Source organism: Tenrec ecaudatus, chromosome 11 (assembly GCF_050624435.1).
Source record: "Tenrec ecaudatus isolate mTenEca1 chromosome 11, mTenEca1.hap1, whole genome shotgun sequence".
NCBI classification, from domain to species: Eukaryota; Metazoa; Chordata; class Mammalia; order Afrosoricida; family Tenrecidae; genus Tenrec; species Tenrec ecaudatus.
The window spans coordinates 26,268,699-26,287,958 of NC_134540.1; positions in this window are offsets into that span (position 1 = coordinate 26,268,699).

The following is a 19,260-nucleotide window of genomic DNA, read 5'->3' on the forward strand; positions in this document are numbered from 1 at the left end:
TTTGGAAGTCAGCAGAGTATTATAGATTTTAGTAATAAGACCTTTGTCTGATGTGTCATTGTTAAAGGCATTTTCCCAGGATTGGATCTGCAGCTCTGGGAGAGGGACATATCTGATCAGAGTGCATGGGAGCAGATGAAGGGGGAGGAAAAGTGGAGCACATCATGACTCAGCAGGCCCTGCGGACGATGTTCACAATTAGAGCAGCCAGTCCACGGAGAGGACCACATGGCCGGCCCCACTATGAGACATGACGCCCCTCACTGACCCATAGTGCTACAGGGGACAACAACCGGCGACACAGTGTGGGAATTACACCTGCTCTGATCCCACCACACGGAGGCAAAACACTAAGGGAGAGCAACAGAACAGCAAGGGAATGGAGCAGTAAGGTCCGCAGGGAATGCTGAAGGTGGACTTTGGGGCCAGGGCGTGGTGCCCCAACAGAATGGACTGGAAAACACTCCTAAAGGCCAACAAACAATCCTTGAACTAACTACAAGCTTTTCTTTCTTGTTGTGTTCTGTTTTGTTTGTTTGTTTTCCATTGGTCTGTTGTTGTTGTTTTGCTTTATATTATTGCTTGGTTTTGCTCTGTCTTATTTTGTGCATGTTATTATCTCCGCAGGTCTGTCTAAATAAGATAGGCTGGATGAACAATCTGGAGGAGAAGACAATGGGACCGACAGTTCCAGGGGACATGGGAGAGTGGGTTGTGGGGGGAAAGGTAGTGGTTTTAACAACAAGTGACCCAAATAGTGGCTATACAATACTGGGAGGGTGGAGGGAGGGTGGGTTGGAAAGGGGAAACCAATTACAAGGATCCACATGTGACCTCCTCCCTGGGGGACGGAAAATAGAAAAGTGGGTGAAGGGAGATATCAGACAGGCCAAGATATGACAAACTAGTAATTTATAAATTATCAAGGGTTTATGAGGGAGGGGGAGCGAGGAGGGAGAGGAAAAAATGAGGACCTGATGCCTGGGGCTTAAGTTGAGAGCAAATGTTTTGAGAATGATGGGGGCAATGAATGTACAAATGTGCTTTACACAATTGTTGTATGTATGGATTGTGATCATAGTTTCATGAGCCCCTAATAAAATGATTAATAAATAAATAAATAGAATTAAAAAAAGAAAAGCCAACCTTTAAAAATGATGAAATTGAAAGATAATGGAATATATTAAAGACACTTTTGAAATCTCATACTAATTTAATACTCACAAAAGATAGATATTTATAATAAAAGTTTATATACCAAGAGTACCAAATCAGATACAATTTCTAAAGGATCACAATTGACACAGATATTTGCTTTATCAGAAAATTTAGACGACAAAAATTACTTAAAATTTATTTTTAATATCTGAGTGATATCATCTAAGTGTATGAATTCTCCTGAGAATTAGAAGTGTATAAAGGATCTTTGCTTCTTCAGATACACTTAATAAAATGTTCTAAATATAAATGGCAAGAGTGCTCCTTAGAGGCAAGGATGGCAAGACTTCATCTCACATGCTTTGGACGTGCTGCCAGGAGAGACCAGTCCCTGGAGAAGGGCAGTATGCTTGGTTCAGTGGAAGGGCAGCAAAATAGAGGAAGACCATTGAACAAGATGGACGGACACAGTGGCTGCATCAGAGGTCTGAGGCACAGCGACAATTGTGAAGATGGTGCAGGACCGTGAAGGGTTGCGTTCTGTTATGCCTGGGCCCGCTGTGGTTGGAGTCCACTGGATGGCAGCTAACAACCGTAGCAAATGATATTGCTATGAATCACTTTGGTGGAAAAATCAAAGAAAATTAAAAAGATGCGATGCAATGCATATCTGGGAATTGATTCTGTAATAAGAACTTGGTAATTTTGAAAGTACAACACATTTGAGTATATCTTTCTCTTTTAAAAAAGATAAGCTGTTGCTTTTGTTTTGTTGCTCACACGCACCAGAAAGTTTATTGCACTGATTTATTTTTGAAAATCTGTTTAGCCTTATTTCTTTATTCATTGATTTGTGAGCCTCGAGGTCCACATTTGGTGGCAGAGATGTCTCGGTCACTTTTATTATTATCTAACTTTATAACCAGCAGAAGAAGGGAAAGCATGTTCCTTTCCAACTTGTGAATGTCCAGTCAGTGGCAGTTGGAATGTATATTTTCAGCCATAAGTTAAAGTCTAGGAATCATTATAAAATGGTTCAATTAAAAGATATTTGTGTGTTCCCACTTGGAGATAGCGGGGTATTTTTGCCAAGAAAAATGTTAGAGTTTCTATTGTCCGGCTGTAACAGATGCAGTGTTTAACTATTTCTTTGATTGTAATTTTTGTTGCTTAAGGTTTTTATCTTGAGTCTTGGGATCCAAGTGGGTCAAGGTGTAAGCAGAAGGATGTCATACTATTTTCTTCTTTCTCCCTGCCAAGGTGATGACCCAGGTAATTTTAAAATAGCATTTCTTTCTGACAGAACAATTGCTGCTAAAATGAGACATGCACAGGATTGCAATTGCTCTCCAATATAGTTGCAACCATTCAATGAGTGGCTGCCATTCACCCAATATTGACAGTAACGCAATAGCATCTTTTTCTGCTGAATAGTCTAGGTGTTGTTTTTCCATCCCTATTTCTCCTAAATATTACAATACGGGTAGGAGCTTGTCATGGTTGTTGTGTACCAACAAACCAATTGTGACTCCCAGTGGCCTTGGAGGACAGAGTCCTCCTCGGATTTGGAAGATGGTAATCTTTTCAGGGGAGCTAATCCCACACTCATTTTTATGGAAGTATGAATTTGAGGCACAAACACTTGACGAAATGTCAGTTATTTCACCCCAAATTTGTATCTCTGTATCGCTATTGGAGAATGATTTTCAGCACACCACTCCAGCTGCAGATGGCTCCACTTTTGATGTCTGATTGGAGTCATTCCCATGCCAGCACTCCTTCCCTTTCCACTGCAAGCAGAGGCAAGCTGCTAAGAAATCAGAAAGCTCTGTGTGTTGGTGGTGATGGAAACCCAAGCGGCGAGTCAACACAGCTGTAAACGCATGATGCAAGTCAAACCCCATTTCAGACTTTCTGGTGCATTCATGATCGCCTTAATGTCACCTCCATATCATCTTGGAAACAATGGTCCCACTACACATAGAGATCAAAATTTCCATTCATTTTTGTAGATCTGTCTTTTCCAAGGGTAGACAAAATTTTCCTCCCACCTGCTTACCATGTGCACCCATTTCTGCACTGACTTTTGCTAACTAGCTGTGTTTCCTAGTGCAGCACGGATAAACATACTTCAACTGGGTAGCTTTGAATAACAACAACAATTTGCTCATCGTTTTAGAGCCTAATCAGGATCTCTGGCGTGTGCGTTCCCTCCTGATCAGTCGCCCTGGAGTGTCTTTCATGCATTTGTTTCCCCTGTATGTGCTTGCAACTCAATCGAATTTTTATAACATAAATTATTAGGCTTGAGACACATTAATATGGTCTATTGATATTAAAACCAGATTATCTCCCAAAAGTGGTTACTGTACAACAGAATACCACTACCCAAACTTGATGGTGTCACGTCCCTTGTGACTCATGAGCTATCCACATGTGTTACATGGTAGAACTGCTCCATAGGGTTTTTTTGTTTCTTCTCTGGAATCTTCAGGCGTGTGAATTAGCCGGTTTTTAACAGATCACTATCAATGTGCCGCTGGAAGTGCTGGAACTATCAGGCTTTGGGTTGATTAGAACTACTTGCACCACTGATGGCGCTATAGGCCTATAGGGATGAGGATTTCAGCACATTTTGGGAGCGAGAGGATACAATTTAAATATAGTCTCTTCAAGATACTTCCTCTAGAAATTGCCTTAATGGTCCTTGTATCTATCTTTCTTTCTTTCTTGCAGTCTTAACCTGCCCTGTTTTTGGAAAGTCTGACTCTATATAATTTTAGGCATATTCACAGCAAAGAAAATAATTATAGAGGAACCAATGAATTATTATTTAAAAACTTATTCTAGTAGATCAGTGACTGGCAATCTATCTTTGGTAGGTTAGTGGATCATATTGTCTCCAACACAAGTACTCATCTTTGCTGGTGCAGTGCAGAAACTGCTGTAGATAATGCATGTGTTAGTCTGGGCAGACTAGAGAAACAAATTCATAGACATATGTTTGTGAGAGAAAGCCTTATATAAAGAGTAATTGCATATTAAGAAAAGATCACAGTGCAGTTCAGAACAATTCCATAAGTCTGATATTAGCCCATAAGACCGATCCGTCATACATTCCTCTTCAGAATCACGCAACACATGCAATGACACCAAATGCAGGAAGATCACAGGCTAGTGGGTGGCAAGTCTTGTGGATCCAGTGGTGGCAGAAGTATCTCAGCACCGCCATGGGTCCCCATGTGGCTCCTCCAGTTCCAGGGCTCTGGTTCCATTGTGTCACTCCTTGTGTCTTGTCAGCAGGAAAACAAAGCAGAGAGTCCGTGTCTATCTGGCTTCCAGTGAGCTATTTAACTCTATAGTGCCTCCAGATGAGGTCATTGTGCTGTTACCTGACAGACAGCTTAAACTCCATCCCATTAACTCTACATAATCTCAAATTGACACCAGATTTTGTAACTAGCACAATGCACAAGACATATTCATGACCTGGAATATATTCCAATCCAGCTGTATTTGAATGTCAGGTGCAGCCCATCTTAACTGTCACCTGCATTTTGCCAGTCTTGACAAAACGAATGAGAAGCAGTCTAGATAACAGCATACAAATACGTACATGAATGGTTTCTATCTTGTTCATCATTACAGTTCAATAGTTGATGATCCAGAGTAGGCATTCACTGACTATTTATTAAATAAATAGAAGAGCAGCTTTTAATTTTAAGATATCATATCAGTTTAAAACACTTACTATTGAGAATGGGAAATAATTTACTGATTATTTAATTGAAATAATTCAGAACAATACTCAACCAAAAATGTGAATTGAAGAACATAACTTTCAAGGATATTATAACCATTTACTGATCCATGAGGCAAACTTAAATTTAGACAACTATTAAATGGCATTCCAGAAACACATCTCTGGCAACAAAATTTTGTTATTAAATAAATGTTGTTATTTATAATTCTAAGCACATACATGATGTCTAAGGAAAATTCACCCATTTTAACAAACTTGAAATATCATTTGGTAACTATAGTAACACATTCAATTGAGCAATGCTGAAATAATAGTAAAGCTCTGCTAGTTCAACATGTTTGGCTTTGGTTCATGCCCAATAACACATCCAAAAGATTAAATCTGCAATAAAGCCAGGCAAGGGCCTCCAAAGGATATTAAGATTGCTGCCTACTCTGCTTTTGATGGTTATTTTCCTAAAAAGTCTCATTTAGATCTAAATCTGAACACTGAATAATATTTTTTATGTAACTCCAAGGGATTTAATAATCTTTATGAAGAGGTTGAAGCACAGCAACACTCTTTTTATCTGTGATCTGATTTCTGTTCTCTATTTGTCTATAAAAATAAGCACTTTTTCCACTGAAAATTGTTTCAGCACATGGGAAAGAGAACATAGAAGTATTTTGTATAATATGAATATGTTATTTTTAATCTTTACATATATGTATATGTAGCTGTAATATATTAAGCCTCAATATTCCCAGCACTGGCACCAATAGATATAGAGCAAAGTTGACATTCAAGGTTCCTTGTTTCACAGAGTTTTGAGTTATTAGGAAATATAGAATGCAAAGAGAGAGAGAGAAATAGAGACAAAGAGACAGAGAAAGTTCCTTCTGTGGAACAGGAAGCAGAAATGATACAACCTATTTTACAAAGATGCAAGGGTAGATGACTAAATCCCTTTTTGATTACCAATAGTTGAATAGGAAAAAGAAGAGAGAAAGAAAGAAGGAACATAGTTTCAAGACTTAATTTTCCAAGGACACTGAGGAAAATAGAACTTGCTAGCACATAGACTAATTCCACAAAACGAAGATGCTATATAGCATTGCTAAAGCATAATGGGAAATATGAAGTCCCTTGTGAAAAAAAAATTCATTTTCCTAGCTGGAGTTTCCATTGCAACATGCTCAACACTGCAGTTGGTGATTATTGTTGTTTCTTCAATTATTTATTAATATTGTATTCTATTGCAATACATAACTCTATGCTTGTTATTTCTCTCTCGAAATCCTTCTTCGGCTTTCTTCTTAGACAAGCAAAAGAAAAGGCATTAGCAAAGTGTTACACGCACAGGATGATATGATTCAGCTGTCCAAGGACAACGATGAGGCTGTCTGCCCCCATAGAGGTGTATAGCCTCTACTAGGAGCAGCTCGACTCTGTCCCATCGGGTTGCCATGAGTCAGAACCATCTCTTCAAAGTAGAAAGCATGCCTCCATTGATCAATTCTGCTACCTCCATATCTGACCATACTTATTAATCCTACTGGAATTTCAGGTACCTAGGTGTGAGTTTTGAAGACCTACTGCCTAAAATTGCACTAATAAATATTGTTGGCATAAACTATCTGAGGTTATTTAGATTAAGGTTTAAATTGATTAAAAATAAATGCAATTATCCCTCACAAAGGGAGCCACATATGTGGTTCAAGCTTACCTACCAATTTGTACCACTCAAAAAAGTTCTCACGTGATATTTTACCCTAGAACATGCTTGGTGTAGAGTTGCTGCTTAGTAAACAACTTCTGACTGAACACATCGTCTTAGTGAGGGCTGACTTGCTACTGAGTCATTATAGTCAGATATGAATGAAGCTGTTCTCACTGTCATGGAGACAGTGAGAAACCCTGTGGTTTTCCAGACCGTCGCTGTTGATGGGAGTGAAAAGCACAATCTATCTCCCAGGGAGCTACTGGTGGTCTCAAAGTATTATCCAGAAAAATATGTGTGTGTGTGTGTGTGTGTGTGTGTAGACACAAAGTATTTTATAACTGAATAAAAATATGAATTGAAACTCGGTTTTATGTATACACCTACTCCACACTTATTGGTTATTTTATTATCTGACATTCAATACTTTTGATAACCTAGAGACAGTTCCCAGGTGGTCCCTGATGGTCCAGTGCCCATGCAGAGCCTTCTCCATGGGTCATCTAGAATGATATAATGGAGAGCTTGGTAACAAGTGGGACACATGAAAGATAATGACCAAGAAGCTGCAAACTCCTTCTCCCGTTTATCTGTGACGTCTCACAGTGAACATAAAGAGTGGGAGATAGCTGGATTATGTGTTTGGGGTGACCAGGTAAGGCTGGCTGAAGCCAAAAAGTACCAGGGAGGTCAGTAGTGGGGGTGGGGGGAGGCAGGAAGGACAGTCTTTGAAGATTGAAGGGAGCTTCAGGGGGTGTCAAAGTCAGGACAGACTGAGAATGAATGGGTTTCCTACCTAAGGCAGACAGTGTTAGGTGGAAAACAAAGAACATGTCAGACTCACCTCAAGGTGCCAGGCAGCAGGTAGCAAGCAGAGGACAAGCTATTCCTGGCCAAGAGTGAGACCAAGGAGTCAGCAGCTCCACTGTATTGAAGAAGGGCACCCACTCTGGCATGTGCATCTCAGGACACACCACGGTAACCTGATGCAGCCAGTGAGAGCAGACATAGAACTCTAGTCTTGCTTAATGACAATTGAATAGTGACCTATTCTTTGGAACTTAGCCATATTAATAAGTGAAGATAGGTATAATTCTGTCTAGATGCCTTGCATATGAATAGAAAACTGCTATGAACAGCATGCAGATCATATGACCAATATAATAGTAGCAGTTCTATTGACATATCTATCAAAACTTTGGAAATGTTGACATTTTTAAATAAGTACAGTTTCAAGTTTCTCTTTCTTCTAAATTCGACAGCTTTTATGAAGAGAAGCAAGGCATCCCAAAATGGGAGCATATCAGTAATTAAAAACAAACGCATTTTACCTCAAATGTACATTTTGGATTTTGTGGATGGTATTTCAAGGTATTTTTTGGCAGCAGACAAAAAGAAAATACTGGGGAAAAATAAGAGTGGTAAGTTTTATTAATTTCAAGAAACATATATGGTCCACAAGCTAAACATGTTTCATTCATTTATAGTGATATTAACACATCATAATATTCATCATTATTGAATTGCTGATTTTACCTAGTTTTATTGCCTACATTCTTATACTTTAGCTGCCCCATTGCCCCACCACACCATATATCATTCCAGGAAGAAAACTTCTTATTGACTTAGTTAGGGTGGGGGGGCAGGGATGAAGCAAATGAGCAACAATAACAAACTAAGTAAACAAGAACGATACAAATAAAAATACAAATTGCTAGCCTCTAGGAGCAGATATTTACCAATTTACCACAGGATAATATTTTGTGATGGTATAGTAATTTAATTTGCCTATTTTCCATTTTAAATGTAGATTTTACATTTCGTAAGGGTCCAGAATCAGCACTCCAAAAGAAGTAGCATTTTTTCTTCTAATTCCTAATACTGACCTAGACCACATACAAACTACAGTGACCCAGGCAGCAGATCTACCATAGAAAACGTTGTGGTACAATTACAGGAAAATGGGGGGAAAAACTCCTTAAAAAGTTCTTTTTGTTATTGCTGTTCTTTCTTCAAACAAAGGCAAAGATTACTCTAGTTATATCTGAATTGACCAATAGTTGTTCTTATCTCTATTATCCTAAAAGAAGGAAAGCAAGGAAGAAAATATAGATAAGGAAATGCACCACCAGAATAGATAAGAAATTAAATTAAAAAGTCACTTGATTCTAGAATATGGAATTAGATGTTTTCCACTGGGAACGACTGAAAAATAAACAGATCATATTTTAATTTCTGAAAGTGTGTGGTTAAACTAAGTAGAAGAATAATTAACACAAGTGAAATACTTTTCTTAGTCTCTGTGTTAGATTGATTGACTAGAGAAACAAATTCATAGACACTCATATATGTTTAAACAAGGCTTTATATCAAAGAGAAATTTTATATCAAGGAAACATCCCAGCACAGTCCAGATCAAGTCTGTAAGTCTGATGTTAACCCTTCTATATGAGTCCATAAATCCCTCTTCAGACTCACACATTCACATGAGATGATGCAGAATGCAGGAAGATCACAGATCAGTTGGTAAAAAATCATGGGGCTCCAATGTTGGTGGAAACGTCACAGAGCTGGCGCAGGTCTCTGCTGTATGATTTGCTCAAGTCTTGCTAATAGGACGGTGAAGGAGTGAGAGGTAGGCTCTCACAGGGCTCAGCAAGTGTCTGCATGGCTTGTCCATATGAAGGTGAAGGCAGACAGAAAGTTCCCCAAATCCTCATGAGAAGGCCATGCCCACAAGGAGGCATCATCAGGCTGTGAGCTGATTGATAAGCTGGACTCCGCCCCTAGACTTACTGATCAAGTTGAAATGAAATTATGTAACTACCACATGGTGTTATAAACTAAAAGATTACCAAAATTCAAAAGAAAAATACGCACCCCCCAAAAAAACATGCTCCAAGTAATTTTCTGAGAACATTTGATTAATGTCTAATGTGAGATTCTACCTAGGCTATTTTATAATCATGCTAGATAGCTAAAATATGACTAAGTAACACAATTAAGGAAACCTTCATTTGGTTTCTGTAGGCTTCTCTCATCTGCCTGGTTAGCTAAAGGTCTTCCCCAGTGGGAATCAATCAAGTTCAGAATAATAACATGTCAGCATCTATTGCCCTAAAACAATTTAAAGAAGGCAAAGCCTATTTTCATTACTAAATTGGACTGCAGTCACTGCTCTATTTTGTTCCTCGAGAAATAATCCTTAAGAGGTGTCTATCTGCAATTGCTTTCTCCACTTCATTACTTTTCATTAACTTCTCAGCACCCTAGAATTTGGAAACTGAAAGTCGTTCCTGCACGGTGGGACTTTAACTCGGTGACACCAAAGCCTTTGGGTGTTTCCAGTCTCTGTGCTACCTGGCCTTGGGCAATGTGTGTCACTTTTGACAACTTCCCCTGTCTTAAAGCTAGTCCCTTTATTTTAGTTTCCATGACATTGTATAATCTTGGTTTTCCTGCTATTTCATTAGTTTCCACACGCTTTATCATTTAATCATGTACCTTTTTTCATATACCCCTTAAATGATTTCTTAATGTCCATATTCATGCAGCCTTTCAACATATTTTCTGATAATTTTCCCTACTCTAAGAAATAGATGTGTATTGATGAAGAAAAGATTCAGGCATTCTAGTCTCATGGAGTTTAATTTCTAGTAAAGAAAAATTATATTTTATACACAAGAGGTAAATAAAACATTTGTGGAAATTTTTCACTAACTTTAATGAGATTTTTCTTTTTTTTCTATGATTTTTTGAAGTCCCCTTTAGGTATAAAAGAGACCTCAAATGCAAATATAATTTAAGGGAGCATTGAATAAGTCTTACAGGGGCAAAGACATAGGCACCTCAGCCTTATAAGGGAGGCCATTAGCATGAGGTCCTAATTAATGGGGTCTGAGGGTTCAGTCAGAAATTGAGCAAAGGAAACTGTCACAGTCATGATTGATGGAATGTCAATATGTGACAGTGACAAGAGGCATTACAAAAATAGGAACAAGACCATGATCGGGACAGGTACATTATGTTAGATAGAAGAGCTTACAAGATTGGTTCAGCACCTACTGATTAAGATAGTCAGAGCTTGACTGAAAGGCATGAATCATGACCTTATGACCCCCTGTACTGTCCCCAGTATGGTGATCTCCATCCGGACATACCCAGGCAAGCCTCTAAGAGAGACTGCCCTCCTTGCACTAGATGGAGAGGAGTGGAGTGAATTCTGCCTGAAGGCAAGATTATCTGTATCCTTGGTTAATGATAAGAAAGAATTTAATGGAGGCTTAATCTACATGGTGATTCTGCAAGTGGATTTTGGGCTTCACTGCCTTCCATATCCTTCTGCAAATGAGGCACTCAGAATTTAAACTAAAGTACACACATACACATAAAAGTAAGTAAAACATATTAGTACGAAAACAGAGAAAGCTTTATTGTGCAAAAATACCAAAATTTAAAGTTGTTGCTTCTTGACATGTATAAACACATCTGAAGGTGGGTTTCCAAATTTGTAGCATTTTCTCTGAAGAATTCTATGATCTTCAATTTACACCATGACAAAATGAATGTTTAGACATCCTCTAGAGACTCAAATAATACTCCTTTTTTTGTTAACATTTTTGAGTGCAGGGAAACAAAAGTAGTCTGACAAGACAAGATCAGGATTGTAGTGTGGATGGGGTAAATTTTCCCACTGAAACTCTTTTGAGAAAGTCATTGCTGTTCTCAAAGAATTATCAGGTACATGGTCATGATAGGGAGGGGGGGAGTTGAGACAATTTTATCAACAATGCAATTTTCAGTTCTCTTAAAACTTCTTTTTAATCTGCTCCCATGATCATCCTATGTCCTTTAAGAAAATTGCCAAGGTAATTACTTTGGAATACAAAAACAACAATTGAATTAACCTTCTGAGCTGAAATGTACAGACACACACACACACACACACACAAAACAGTGAAAAAGCTAACAACAATAACAAACTTTTAAAAAGAGAGTAAAGAAAAACCCCAGTTGAAAAGAAAATATTAAAAACTAGAACAACTTTAAAATTGGTCAAAAAGGAGATCAAATTCTAAGGTGTTAGATTTTTAACCTAACTACATGTGCTATAATCGCTGATATTAATGCAATTGTGAAGCCATTCCTTGGATAATCTCCTTGCAGCCCCTTATTTGGAGTGGGCACAAATATAATCTCTTCCAGATGGTCGGCCAGGTAGCTGTCTTCTAAATGTATTGGGATAGATTGGTGAGCACCTCCAGTATTATATTCTATTGATAAAACACCTCAATTTGCATTCTCTTAATTACTAGAGGTGAGTTTCACACCAATGCATTCAGGGATTATCATTGAGTCGATCATATGCCACCTCCTAAAATAAATGATTATTAACTAATTACTTTGGTACAGTGACTTTTTGTATTTCTTCCCCTTTTTTAATGCTTCCCAATTCATTCAATATTTCACTCTTAGAATCATTCAATGACAAAAGATTATTTTTCCCTTTGTTTTATTTAGCTAGAGAAATGTCAAACATATTCTTCATTTTAGTTTTTTAATTCCAGGTTTTGTTCATTGCAGTATACTTTATTGTTTTCTCAAGCCTCCTTTTGAAATATTTGATTGGACTTTAAGCTTCATCATTCTCCTACTCATTCGGTTTCTCCCCTTTCAAGAGCAAGTTTCAGAGTCTCATCTAATTTTTTCTTTTGTTTACTTCCTAGTTTTCATTGTTTTATTCATGATGTCAAGGGTGTCATCCTAAAACTTTCCTTGCCTTTCGATTCCAGTATATACATTCTATTCTAGGTGCAGTCTCGTGGGTGGGCGGTTGTATGGCTCTTGTGCACTGTTTCAGTAGCCTTCAGCTTCAGTTTGAAAGTGCGGATGAACAGCTAACATGCTGCTTCCCAGTTGCTCTTTGGCTTTGGTTTTCATATTGAGCTTCTCTATCACATCGATCCACAAACACAGACTATTTGATTTCTGTATATCCCATCTGGAGAGGTCCACTCATACAGATAGCTTTTTTATTGTTGAAATGTTATTTGCACTGAGTAAGCACTGCTTTTACAATATTCTATGAGGCCATCTCCAATATGGCTTCAGTCATCCAGGCCATATTTTCTAACTACTAAGCTTTCTTTTTTTTTCCCACCAAGCTTTCACATTCTAATCACTGACAATTATTAATGAACCTTAGTTTCTGTAAGGTGGTCGAAGGGTGCCAGATACCAAATCTGTCAAATTTAAGCAAACAGGCTTTATTAGGGAGAAAAACCCAGCCTGGGCGAAGTCCCACAGTCCACAGTGTCCGGGCAAGGGAGTCACACCCTAGGCTACAGGGGTGGTGTTTATGTTGCTGGGAATCATGTGACTGTGCTGCCTTGAGTCTATATAAGGTAGAGTAGTCAAGGATTGGGAGATACAGGTGTGCCTGGGTTTCTGGAATGTAAGGTGTCTTCCTGGTTCCGGGTATATTCGTGCCGGGTGCAGGGTGGGCCTTGAGCAAAATGAGCCGTCCAAAACTGGGCCATGCGAAAAGGACTTGCAAAGCTGCTGAGAGGTTGCATAAGCCAGCCCAGGTCTGCTCCGCACGTGGGTGAGGGAAGGTTCAGAGGCCACTTGCTGCTAGGAGCCAGTCTGATATTGATGTGGCCAGACAGTTTCATCTATGATCACTTTCCTATTTTGGACTCCGGATAGAGCAAGATATGACAAAATAACGATGTATAAATTACAAAGGGCACATGAGGGAGGGGGGAGCGGGGAGGGAGGGGAAAAAAAAGAGGACCTGATGCAAAGGGCTTAAGTGGAGAGCAAATGCTTTGAGAATGATTGGGGAGGGGAATGTATGGATGTGCTTTATACAATTGATGTATGTATATGTATGGATTGTGATAAGAGTTATATGAGTCCCTAATAAAATGTAAAAAAAGAAAAGGGGGAAAAAAAGAAAGAAAGAAAAGAAAATGATTAGGGCAAAGAATGTACAGATGTGCTTTATACAATTGATGTATGTATATGTATGGACAGTGATAAGAGTTGTATGAGCCCCTAATAAAACGTTTAAAAAAACAAAATCTTCATTTTTTTTCTTCAGTGGTTGGTGCTTCCTGGTAGGGATAAAGATATTTTTCCATCACTGGCATGCTTTAACTTCAGGATAGATCTTAAAATGTACTTTTTGATGGTGAATATGCCACCACTCTCTTCTACTTTGTCATTCTCAGTGTAGCAGGACCTACAGTTTTCCAATTGAGAATGGCCAGCAACCATGCACATCAGGTCAAAGACTACACAGCCTGTCAATCTTTATATGTCCCATTTCATTCTTCATAACCCCCCTTCCCTAGAGTGAAACTTTTCACATTCCGCATTGTGATTATGGATGGATTTTTACAGTCATTTATTCTTTTTTGGGTCTTGCTGCATTAGCAAATTAAGGTCCCTAAAGCTTTACGTCATCCACATCATAGAAGTTTATTCTACATCAAGAAGGCAACTTTCCCACAGTTCTGTGTGTGGTGCATTCCACCTTGTGTGGCTCAACTCCCAGCACTGTCTCAGAAAATACCCTGCTGCCACTCATACTATGCCAATGGCCTCCGCCCACCGCACCCCCCAAAAAAGACAGTTATGCCCTTCTTCCAAGTCGATCTTATTCTAGAATCGAGAAACTTTGCTGACTCCTATCCACCATGAGTTACTCTGCTGATATTTTAAATACCAGTGCTTCCAACTTCACAGGAACACACAGCAACCATAGTAGCATGACAAGCTGACAAATGTGTGGCAGATGGGTATAATTGAATTCAAAAATTCTGATCCGAGAACCTATTGAAATAGACATGCCCAGACATAGTCAAGGCAACAGCTTTCCATGTACAGTTTCTGTTTCTCATGTGCAACGTATACTTATGACGGTGCTTATCTAACCTGCAATACGTGTGTCTTGAGAGTCATTCTATAACACCTGTATTGCTGGCTTATGTGGACACTATATGTACGTTCCATCTTTATTTTGATGTGAGCTTGCTCTATCTAAAAATAAAAGTGTCTGGTATATAATGTTATATGCTTTGACTTGTATGTGGCAGCATCAGAACCTCAGGTGCCCCATATCTATGGACCACTGTACCTCTACCTCTCTGTTTAAATTTCTTTTGCTAATATTACCAGCGATTACATGGCTTTCAAATGCAAAACAGGTATAGCAGCAGCAGCAGCAGCAGCAGCAAGAGATGAAGAATAAGAACTGATTTAGAAGTTAGGAAAAGTTTATTAAACAGCATAAGATGGAAAATTAGTGAGTGCCGTTACCTGTGACTTAGCAAGTTTGCCTCACACAATGTCCAAACCATATAACTTCCTATTTCACATGTTAAATCATGAATAACTTTAATAGAGTGCATATTTGGGACGCTTACAAAAAATTCTCTTTTCTTTTAAGCAGGAAATGCTACAATTAGAACCAATAGATCTAAGTGGAAGTTAGTGGTAGTGGACTTGGAGAGGATATTATAGAGGAAATGCACTGAAAAACCCAAATCAAATGCACTGCCATCTCGGCAATGCTCACTCAGCGACCCTACAGGACAGGACAGAACTTCCTGTGTGACTTTCTCAAACCACAACTCTTCATGGAATTAGAAATTTCCATCTTTCTCCCACAGAGTGGCTGGTAATTTTGAATGATCAATCTTGCAATTTCCAGCCCAACAGGGAACTGCTATGGAAATAGGGTGAAAAGGGTCCTTCACTGTATTTAAGAAACTAAAATATATATGAACTGTAGTAGTCAAAAAAGGCTGATAGCTCGGGTCAGAGAGGAAAGCAAGAGTCCGACACTGAAGATTTAACTCACTCTTTCATGGTCATCCCATGGGTACATTGATGGCCACAAAATCCAAGTAGAACCTGTTTAGATTTTAAGAAATGCACTCAGCAAGATATCATCTGTGGAGCATATATGTATGATTTAAAACCACATGAATGGAAAACATCACAGATTAATGAAAGCCCGAGGGCAAAACCTTAACCAAAGTCCCAGAGAAGAAATCATGCTACAAGGATAATAGCATACAAGAGTCATGCCTGCTTCTAGCCTGAGACAGAAGGAGAGGCTGACCCGCTGCACTCCTGACTGAGCTGGTCAGGACTACACGAGACGGATCCTGAGAGAAGCAGGAAAACTCGAGGAGCAGAATTCATGTTCTTTAAAAGGACTTTACTGGACAAGTGCAGACCAGAAGGCTCCTTGAGACCATTGGCCTAGCACATCCTTTTCGATCTTGAAACAACACTATACTCAGTGATCGTCATTTAGTGTAAAAACACAGTAGTTCAAAAAACAAATATATTTCTCATTAGCATAGAAGTCAACAACAACAAAAAAGCTAACCTCTATATGGGACCAAAAGGTCAGTATTCAATCTAAAGCACACATAAAGGGACAGAGAAAATGAATGCTTTTGAAAGTATAATTAAGAAAAATAAAATATTATTTTTCACATGAAATTTAAGCCTCCATACTTCAACATAAGAAATATTAATATGTTAAAAAAGGGGGAAAATAAGTTTATTTAATATATATGTGTGTATGGTGACATCTCCCTATCTATCTATACATATATATATATATCAAGAATTAGCAGAACCTGTGAAAGGCCTTTACACTTGTTAAAATAAGGTCAGTGCCAAAGAACCTCCTCAAAATAGATTAATGCAATGAACTCACACAAAGCAATAATTGTGAGGACTAGGTAGTATATTGTAATCAAAGTCGGTTTTATGAAGGACATGACAAATTTCAGATTTCAAATTCTCAAAGTGGTTTGCAACTGAGCACGAGAAAGCTCATGGAACGAGCACCTACATTTGTAAAAGTAGGAAGAGTGTGTATCCCAGGGACTGAGGGGTCAGGGAGCAAGAGGCAAGCGGGAGCAGAGGCCAAAGAACTTGGGGCCAGAGCGTAGGAGAAAGAGAGGCTATGGCGCCCGAGTAGGGTGGATCTGGTGCATATGTGCCCACTTGAAGGAAGCAGAGACTCACCCTCCCGCCAGGACCAGGGAAAGAGAGCATGGCCTTCCCACAGCCAGAATATGTCAATCTTCTGACTTGAATGGGAGGACATGGTCGATAGTAGTGACTAACGCCATTGGCTGGGTTGAGCTCACCTGGGTAATGTCATAAGCTTGGGCGTAGTTTTGACTGCCAAGGTGTGCCTCCTACCTGTCCCAGGGTTGGATTATGAGCATGCTCAGTTTGGGGTCTTCATAGGCATCTAATGGTTGCCTGATTTCCTTCAAAGCTCATTTATGGGGCGGGGACACTTTGCAGGCATGGGGAGGACAACCCCATATCCCTAAATCTAGCTGCCTAACATTTCCCCAATGAAAGAGTATGGGCCCAAATCTTTGGGGGTACTTGGCGATGATGTCTCTGGCTGCTTCCTGCTGACAAAATGGACATGACACGGGGCTTTGGGGTCCACATCCTTCCTACTCTGCTGGGAAGGGTTGCCCACTTAGGGCTGGAGTGATCTATGGAAAAGGCTGGAGTGATCCAGGAACTGGTGATCCTGGGGTTGGCAATCTTGGCTTAGGGTCATTGGTAACCTGATGACCTCTGTGTGGTAGTTATATAATCTGGTGTCAATTTGTGATTTGAGCGGATTAAGAGTGAAGGGGTGGAGTCTAGTCTGTCAATCAGGTCATAGCCACTGAGACCTCTGTGTGGGCACAGCCTTCTCCTGAGAATTCTGGGAACTCCTTTATTTCCTCCTTGAGGCAGAAGACACTTGTCTCTCTGCTCACTCCCTTGAACACTCTCTACTGACAAGATTTAAGGCTCACTCCCCGAGAGACAATCTACTGACAAGACACATGGCACTGCGCCCTGGGACCTGGAGAAGCCACGTGGCCTTACCCTGGTGCAACCAGACCTCTGGAGCCAGATATGCCACACAGAGACCTCTGCCCAAGCTGAGATGCTTATAACACCACTGGATCCACAAGACTTCCAACCCACTGGCCTGCAATTCTCCTGCATCTTTTTGCAGCATTGCATGTGTTTCATGAGTCTGAAGAGAACCATATAGATTGATATCAGACATGTGGGTTGATATTCGACTTATGGACTGGTCTGGGATGTTTTCTCTGTGTTCAATTGCTCTTGTATATAAACCTCTTTGTTATATACATATAAGAATTTGTTTCTCTAGTCTGCCTAGACCACCACATTCTGGAAGAAACAAGAGGTGAACAGGTGAGGTAAGGCTGGGGCAATGCCGTGAGATAGCAGTGCCCTTGGAGGTGGGGGTTGGTGTCATTGGAAGATTGGAAAAGGAAATCTCAGGACTGAAGGCATGGGTGCCACTTTACTTTAAACACAAGAATTGCATGAAAGCACTGACTACCTTAAAGACTGTTGTGGGCCTGAGGTAGGGTTTTCTGAGGAGCACTTGTCTGTCTCAGGGTGTCGGTGAAACACCATCTTAACACTCTCCAACAATTCACGGGAGTCCTTGGCTGTTTGCTCCGCTTCAGAGGGGTCTGGTTAGGATGGCTTCCATGGTTTCCCTGTGAATGGTAGAACCACACACTTTGCCCTGGAACTTTAACGGCAGTGGGGGTAGAGAGAATTACTGGGAAGGGATCCTTCCAGAGTGGCTGAAGCTGGGAATCGGGGACCCATCCTTCCAGGTTTTTATAAGAACAAGGTCTCCTGGCAGGCACCTTGTTCTTACAAGGACTAGGCCTCCTCGTGGTAGCTTTTCCCCTGCTTTAGCCTGGACGAGCCCGTGCTGATGGAATCCTCCTGGCATTGGACTATTCTTATGGCATATTTCTGTATTAAAGCTATCTCATAGTCTATAGCTGGCTCTGTTGCCAGGAAAGGTTGTCCATATAAAACTTCGTAGAGGCTTAAGCACAAGAGTTGCCATGGGCAACTCTGAGATGTAACAGAACTATTGGCACTGCATCTTTCCTGTTCATCTGAGTCTCTTGGGTCAGTTTCCTGAGGGTTAGTTTTAAGTGTTGGCTAATTCTCACTACCTGCCTGGAGCATGGAGGCCTCCTGGGACAGTGGAGATGATAGCTTATTCAGAAGTGTTGAGAGACTGCCTGAGTGATTTGGGAGATTATAGCAGGCCCATTGTCACTCTGATGTGATTTGGGAAGCTCAAATCGAGGAATTATTTCTTGAAATAACCGTTTAGACACATTGTGAGCCTTCTTAGTGTGGGTAGAATAAGCTTCCATCCACCTGGTAAGGGTGTCTATGAACACTAGAAGATACTTCAATCCTTGGATGGCTGGAATCTGGGTAAAATAGATCTGCCAGGCTTTCCTGTAGTTGGTGTTGAATTTTCCCCACAAAACTGTTGCGTGAGCAGGTCATGGAGGGTTGATAGCTAAGAAGCTTTTACAACTTTCCACTGTAACCTGTGTGGCTTGTGGTTTTTCTCATGCCATCACTCAGGTTGAAGTCAGAATTTCTGAGTATTCGACCGTTCCCCTCTTCTGGAGAACAACTTTGAAGAGGAATCTGGCTTTTGGGAATTAAGGCATTTATGGAGATGGGGGAGTTTGGGCACAGGGCTACGTGTTTGGCTGCTCTGTCACCTGCTCTG